The sequence below is a fragment of the Dreissena polymorpha genome, chromosome 4 (genome assembly GCF_020536995.1).
Source record: "Dreissena polymorpha isolate Duluth1 chromosome 4, UMN_Dpol_1.0, whole genome shotgun sequence".
In the NCBI taxonomy this organism is placed as follows: domain Eukaryota; kingdom Metazoa; phylum Mollusca; class Bivalvia; order Myida; family Dreissenidae; genus Dreissena; species Dreissena polymorpha.
The window spans coordinates 13511790-13519898 of NC_068358.1; the positions used below are offsets into that span (position 1 = coordinate 13511790).

Below are 8109 nucleotides of genomic sequence, written 5' to 3' on the forward strand. Positions count from 1 at the left end.
TTTGCGTACCACCCCAAATATTGTCTATGTCTCTTGTTATATTGCTTTAATAATTTGCATACTTCTTTACCAACATGACAACACCCTATTAACAAGAGCAGACATCTGTATCAAGCATTTTGTAAGAATAATGGCCCTTTTTTCACCTAGAATATGCAAATATTGATATATCTATGTTAAAGTTTGCGTACCACCTCAAATATTTTCAATGTCCCTTGACATATTGCTTTCATATTTTGCAAACTTCTTTATCAATCGTTTAGGTTTCGAAAAATGCTCATAACATATATGTCGCTTCAGATAGCAACTTGATATTTGGCATGCATGTGTTTCTTATGGAGCTGCACATTTTAAGTGATGAAAGGTCAAGGTCATCCTTCAAGGTCAAAGCTCAAATATATGGCTTCAAAGCGGCGCAGAAGGGGGCATTGTGTTTCTGGCCAACACATCTCTTGTTGATTCATATACTTGTTACCTTTACAATAGACTATGGATACCTCTGTCTGTATGTGATCAGTTGAGTCCATAGAATTATACTGTGTGTGTGTGTGTGTGTGTTTCTAGTACCTCACAGCGTTTCAAAATGTCCAGATATCAATCCTTCCAGTTAAAGATTTCAATACCTCTATCTGTATGTAATGTGCTTCTAGTGTGTGTTTGTGTGCCTTGTACCTCACAATTTGTTAACAGTAAATGTGTCTGGTACCTCACAGCGTTTTAATATTTCTGAATATCATTCCACATACATCGCATATACATGTACATTACAGCAGTGTGTTTGTTAACAAGGGGTTCTTTCTGCTTTGGGTTTGAGTCCAACTGAATACAGAAAATCATGTAAATGTAGGGGTATATGCTTACTTAAGATGGTAGTGATACAGCACTACCAGTATTCCCAGAAACAGAGGTAATGTAAATGGTGTGTATGTATATCTGTGAAATGAAGTGCAAGAGCTAAAGCACATTAAAAGCCAAATACAAATAATTTGTCACAGTTGACAGAGAGTGCTTTATTTCATACAGATAATGATGATGATGATGATGATGATGAGTTCGAAGAAGCTGGCTTTGAACCTTCCAGTTCTAAAAATGCCGAAAAGGACTCATCTACAGGCACATCTTGTTTCAAGAACAGACTAGAAAGTGCAAGTTTAAGGGATACGGCTGGTTTTATAATAAATGATCAGCTCTTTTGCGGGTTTTGTGGAGATTTGTTTGTGATTCCTTATCAGCTTACTTAAAAAATTACATTTTGGTGAATACCTCTATCTGTATTTAGTGTGTTTCTAGTGTGTGTGTGCCTCGTACCTCACAATGTGTGAACAGTTAATGTTATATTACACCTTTGGATTGCATTACTGAACTTTTTGATTACAATGATTAAATGCTGTGCGTTTTTATCCTTATTATGTCGTACAACCTGTTGGTGGTCTCTGAAAAGGTAGTTACTTCAGTTATGACTTATGAACAATAATTTTGTGAACTGCTTAAAAAAACATGTTTATCTGTTTGGAGGTGCAAAATCCAATTGATTCAATATACAATACATTGACATGAGATGTTTCTTTTCTGGAAGATGTTGACGGGCATTATTCTAGCAATGAGCCATCATTCCAGTATGCTGAAAACATCCCCTCAAGCTCTCCTGGTCCTAAAAATGAGCACCAAAGGCCAAAGTGTCAGAGGTGGGTCTGATTATAATATTAAATAAGGTCAAAGATCACGACAATTTGGCCTGATGAGCTGGCTTTGCAAACATTCAAGACTTTTCTGGTCATTATTTGCTCCATGTTTGTAAGTCATATATTTGTTTCCTTTACGATAGACTATGGATACCTCTGTATGTATGTGTTCAGTTAAGTACATAGCACTCTACTGTGTGTGTGTGTTTCTAGTACCTCACAGCGTTTCAAAATTTCCAGATATCAATCCTTTCAGTTAAAGATTTCAATACCTCTATCCGTATGTAATGTGCTTCTAGTGTGTGTTTGTGTGCCTTGTACCTCACAATGTCTTAACAGTAAATGCTATATTACAACTTTGAATTGCATTACTGCTTTTTTGGACCACAATAAGTAAATGCGGTGGGTATGAACCCAACTTAAGCTTTAAAACCAGTCTTGGCCTCTGAGGTTGTTAATTCAGTTATTACTTATTTATGATAATTTTTATTAACTGCATGCTTTAAAAAAAACGTTTGCAGGAGCAAAACCCAATTAATTACAGAAAAAATACATTAACAAGGGATGTTTCTTTTTTTGCAGATAATGATTGAACTGATTCTAAAAATGAGCCATCCAGTATTGGTGAAATCGTCTCCTTCAAGCATTCCTGGTTTCAAAATCAGCATCAAGGCCAAAGAGTCAGAGGTGAGTCTGATTATTATAATAAATGAGATCAAAGATCACGATAATTTGGCCTGATGAGCTGGCTTTTCAGACCTTTAAGACATTTCGGGTCATTATTTCCTCCATGTCTTTGATTTATATTTGTGGTTTTTTTTACAATAGACTATGGATACCTCTGTCTGTATGTGTTCAGTTGAGTACATAGCATTCTACTGCGTGTGTGTGTGTGTGTGCCTGGTACCTCACAGCGTTTCAAAATTTCCATATGTCAATTCTTATGCATTGCATATACATTACAGCAGTGTGTTTGTTAACCAGGGTCTCTGGCTGCTGTGGGTTTGAGTCTCAATGAATACAGAAAATAATGTAAAAATCTAGGGGTGTCTGCTTACTTGAGATGGTAGTGATAATCACTACCGGTATTCCCAGAAACAGAGGTTTTGTAAATACATGTAATATGTTTTGTTTATCAGTGAAATGCAGTGCAAGCGGTAAAAACTTAATGATAGGCAAATACAAATACTTTGTCACAGTTGACAATGAGTGCTTTATTTCATACAGATAATGATGATGATGATGATGACGAAGAAGCTGGCTTTGAACCTTCGAGTTCTGACAGTGCGGAAATGGACTTGGCTACAGGCACATCTTGTTTCAAGAACAGACAAGAAAGGGCAAGCTTAAAGGGTAAGGCTGGTATAATAATAAATGACCAGCTCTCTTTTGGTTGTTGTGCAGATTTGTTTGTGATCCCTTACCAACTTACTTAAAGAATTACATTTGGTTAATACCTCTATCTGTATGTACTATGCTTCTAGTGTTTATGTGACTCGAACCTCACAATGTCTGTACCGTAAATGTTATATTAAACCTTGGATTGTATTAATGCACTTTTTTACCACAATAACTAAATCCTGTGGGTTTCAACCCTTATTAGGTTGTACAACCAGTTGGTGGCCTCTGAAGAGGTTGGTTAGTTCAGTTATGACTTATGAATGATATTTTTATGAATTGCTTGTTTAAAAAAAAATTAAAAAACAGTTTTGAGGTGCAAAATCCAATTGATTCAAGATAAAATTCATTTACATGGAATGTTTCTTTTCTGGCAGATGACGATGGGAGTGTTTCTAGAAATGAGCCATCCAGTTGTGCTGAAAACAACTCCTCTTCAAGCTCTCCTGGTTCCAAAATGAGCACCAATAGCAAAAGTACAGAGGTGGGTCTGAATTTAATATTTAATGAGGTCAAAGATCACGATAATTTGGCCTGATGAGCTGGCTTTGCAGACCTTCAAGACATTTCTGGTCATTATTTCCTCCATGTCTTTGATTCATATTTGTGTTACCTTTACAATAGACTATGGATACCTCTGTCTGTATGCATTCAGTTGAGTAAATAGCATTCTACTGCGTGTGTGTGTTGCTGGTACCTCACAGCGTTTCAAAATTTCCAGATATCAATCCTTTCAGTTAAAGATTTCAGTGAATACCTCTATCCGTATGTAATGTGCTTCTAATGTGTGTTTGTGTGCCTTGTACCTCACAATGTCTTTACAGTAAATGTTATATTACACCTTTTGATTGCATTACTGCATTTTTGGACCACAATAAGTGAATGCGGTGGGTATGAACCCAACTTAAGCCTTAAAACCAGTATTGGCCTCTGAGGAGGTTGTTAATTCAGTTATTACTTATTTATGATAATGTTTATGTACTGCATGCTTTAAAAATCAAAGCGCTGAAGGCACTGAAGATGTTCGCTATTGCATAATTTAACACGCAATTCATTTTTGAAATCAATCGCAAGTTTGAAATGAACACACGCCATTCAACTTTATAAAGTGTGTGTCATAGCGCACGGGTCGAGTTTTGTGTGCACTTTTTATCATCCTTATTATTTCATAGAAATAACTAAGACAAAATAAAAACAACATGCTTTTTGGAAGTTCTGACAGCATAGAAAGTATGATGAAAATGGTAATGATAACTTAATATAAAGAAAATTTGCAGTCACCATATTAAAGGAATATTTTTTTCTTATATCAAATGACTATCTCACCAAGAATATAAATTCATAATGAAAGTTCCGTGTACAAAACTTTTGATTTTTGACACCATATACAAATTCAAAATATACAACAATTTTCGTATCTTGTATATGGAGGAATAAAAGTATATAAACATTGCTGTTTATGCTTTACTTATTACCCGAGCAGTTCACACTGTGTCAACAACGCTAACATAAACATAGGTATAGAGCACTCATGCGCTTTTAGGCGTAGTTGTTTCAGTTTTCATCTTAGTGACTTTTACATAACGCCAACAGACACGCATGAATATTTTCGAATATTTAATAAGCTGATTCGAGTTACAACCTCTGAATTTTTGCTACATCACTGCGTATGTGCTCAATTCAAAGGATGTAGCACTGTTCAGTGTAAGGAATTCCGGACTACTCTCTGTATGCTCAAACGACACAAATTGTGGCCCTGTTACAATTACGCGTTACAATCCATCTCACAGAATTTCACTTTCGCCTCCAAGATCAGAAAACAATCATTAGCGAAATAGTATAGTGTCACGATAAGAGAAAATCGTTTAATTATCATATCACAATGTTTGCCGTACTTGGTCAGCACGTCTGGAAATCATTCCTTAATGTGTGGATAGGCTGCCATTATAAACAAGTTTGCTATTTTCAATTCAATTTTGTATCAAAAAGCATTGTTCTTAAATGTGGCATTTTCAATTCGCAATGAGATTTGTAATGACCCTCGTCATGTGAAAATGGGTCTTATTCCATATGCGCCCATCATATAAATAGCCCACTCAGCTATCACTCCTTCTGGTAAGGAGAAACATAACATATTGAGTGATTTTAAAGCGAACAGCATCGCCTATGGCCTGACTGCGCAAAAGCACATGTTGGGTTTAACAAACGCTTGCCGAAACGCATAAGACCCATTTTCGCATGACGGCGCTATTGACGTGTGATTTAAATGTGTCGAAAGAAAACTGCGTTTAAATCAAATATAAACATACGATATATTTCGATAGTGAAGAAAGATACTCATAACAAGGCATATGAGGACACATATGAAGTGCTCTCCCGTAGTATTTTTTTTATTTTACTCACACTAATGTGTGGTTTGACAATGCTAACACACATTTCATGCGGTGAATATGCAGCTTACAAGTGAAAAACACAACACAATAGTTAAACTTTTGTTTAATTGTATTTAATTATTTAGAAAAGTAAATTGCTAACTTTATTTCAAAGTCAGCGTATACGCCGACTACATTTTTAAAAGACATTTATTGTTATAAATATATTTAATATAATATATTAGGTTGTTTTCGGTTTTAGCGATTAAAAAGCATTTTCGAGGTTGCCTATAGTATGCCTGTAGTAATTCATGAACTCATATCCAACTGTCTATGTATTGAGAACTGTGAATATAAACAAGCTTAACCTTCTACTAACCTTCTGCTATTGCATTCGTATTATTATTATAAATTGTTTGTTATATTCGGGTTTAGCAATTATGAAACTTTTTGTGTCTATCGTATCGCTGAAGTTATTGTTGACCTATAGATAATATGGGTCTTTGATATAAATAAGCGTCAACTTTTTCCCGAATCTCTCATTTTACGACCTGTACTACGTCATTGAGTTGTATGCGAGAGCGTAACCTATTGCGTTGTTATAACCCGTAAACTTTCCTTTGTTTATCGACAGACGCATCTATTAATAGCCTCATATATCATGAATGCCAAAACAACCGTGAAAAAGAACCACGTGACCAAATAGGACGCAAAACGCAAATACCATGCGACTACGACTTTTATTATGTAAGAAAGCTCCGCAATTCCTTTGAAGTCGTAGCCTTGTGATTGCTATTACTTAAATAATTGACCTCTAACTGAAGTAAGCAAAGGAAACGCAGCACCTAATTGACCCATTCCTTCTATGTGCGAAGGCAGATTGAATTTTACTAATGTATGGTTTGCCTATTATAACACACATTATAATGCGGTAAATATGCGACTAACAAGTAAAAAACACTATAATTAAACTTGTGTTTTGAATTAAGTTATTTAGAAAACAAAATTCCAAACCTTATTTCAAAACAGCAAGACTACATTTTTTAGAGAATATTATTGTTATATTTAAATGTTTTTTTTAACAGTTTCAGCGATAATGAAACATTTTTTTATGTTGTCTATCGTATCCCTGTAATAATTGTTGAACTCGTGGTCAACGTATTATTAATTGAGACCTGTGAATATAAACAAGCGTAACCTTATACTACTGCGTTATTCTCACACGGACTCCCCTTTGTTTATCGCCAGCCTCAGATTTATGAATGAGCTGAGCGAAAATTCTACGTCACGCACACGCAGCAGAAAGTGGACTATTTTAATCATTCATAAACAATCTCCTCCGCGACACGTACAATACGATCATTGTTTATTGATTCATTACACATTGAACACACTTATAAAAAGCGCACGTTTAACGCACATAAAGCGCACATTTATCCACAAAAAGCGCACATTTTCTTGTTTGTTTGTTTTTGTTAAAAACTCACTCGGTAAGAAAAAGCGCACAAAAAAACGCAGTGCCAATACCGCCACGTTTAACACACGCAAAACGTACTTAAAACGTACATTTCACACACTTTTTTGAGAAGGGAATTGTTACACATATTTTTTCTAATTTAGCGGTATCTATTACATTTGCATGCGAAAGATATTACATGCTAACTTTCGTACAGTAGTGGTTTATCATTTGCATGCCATTGTTACTATGTGATACTTATTACAATAATGTGAATGTGATAGTATTACGTTCCCGCACTATAGCAGATTTAAAATATGCAAACAAATCTAAAGGTGCATGCAGAGTTATCATATTGAAATAATTTATTATGACTTGAATAATCTCAAAAATGTGTACATTTCATCAAAAGGTTGAGTCCTCATTTTGTAGTGTTTTTTGTAAGTTGAAATCAGTAAAATATTGTTTTTTTAGTTAATGCTCAAAATATAAAGTCCTTATTATATATACTGCAGGGCTCTCGCTAGGTTAGGTTGAAATTTTCTTTTGCCACACATAAACGCCATTTTTTGCCACTTTTAAAAAATATGAGCCTTTTAGTTATATTTATGGCTGTGTGAGAAATATACAAAATGTTGAAATCTACAAAGAAAAAACAACATTTTTATGTTTTTTTTGGAAAACTTAAATTGTAAATTTTTAGGTCCCATTTGAGAAAAATATATACTTTTTTCAAATGGGAATTTCGCTGAATACAAGACCCAATTTTTTAACGACAAAAAAATGAACAGGCTGCATTTCAATTCTTTAAGACAAAAGTAAAATAAAACCGTATGATTGTGATTTTTTTTGCACAGGTGTATTAGTATCTTACAAAAAATGTAATTAAACCAGTAATGTTCAGTATATTTTTTCACTTCCTTGTAAATATTCAGCAATTTAATTTTGTATGAAATGTATACTTTGTTACAAATAAATTTATATATATATATATATATATATATATATATATATATATATATATATATATATATATATATATATATATATATATATATATATATATTTATATATATATATATATGTTTTAAATCATTTAAAATCTCATTTAACATCAGCGATTACAAAACCGACCTGTACACGAGTCCCTTATTTATTCGCAATTTGCTAGTGCCAGAAAAACAGCTATATTTTAGCAGCG

At 34.0% G+C, this 8109-nt stretch overlaps 1 long non-coding RNA gene across 2 annotated transcripts in view; it reads left to right on the top strand.

Moving 5' to 3' along the window:
* LOC127876346 (uncharacterized) overlaps nucleotides 1-2963 on the top strand; it is a 5519-nt gene extending 2556 nt beyond the window's left edge. The window contains exons 2-4 of one of the 2 annotated variants that reach the window (XR_008047816.1): nucleotides 1024-1685; nucleotides 2265-2369; nucleotides 2910-2963. This is a non-coding gene — a long non-coding RNA (uncharacterized LOC127876346). Of the gene's footprint in view, nucleotides 1-827; nucleotides 1686-2264; nucleotides 2370-2909 lie in introns of those variants that run through there. The other variant, XR_008047815.1, reaches the window with a different exon arrangement.
* Nucleotides 2964-8109: the final 5146 nt, after the last annotated feature.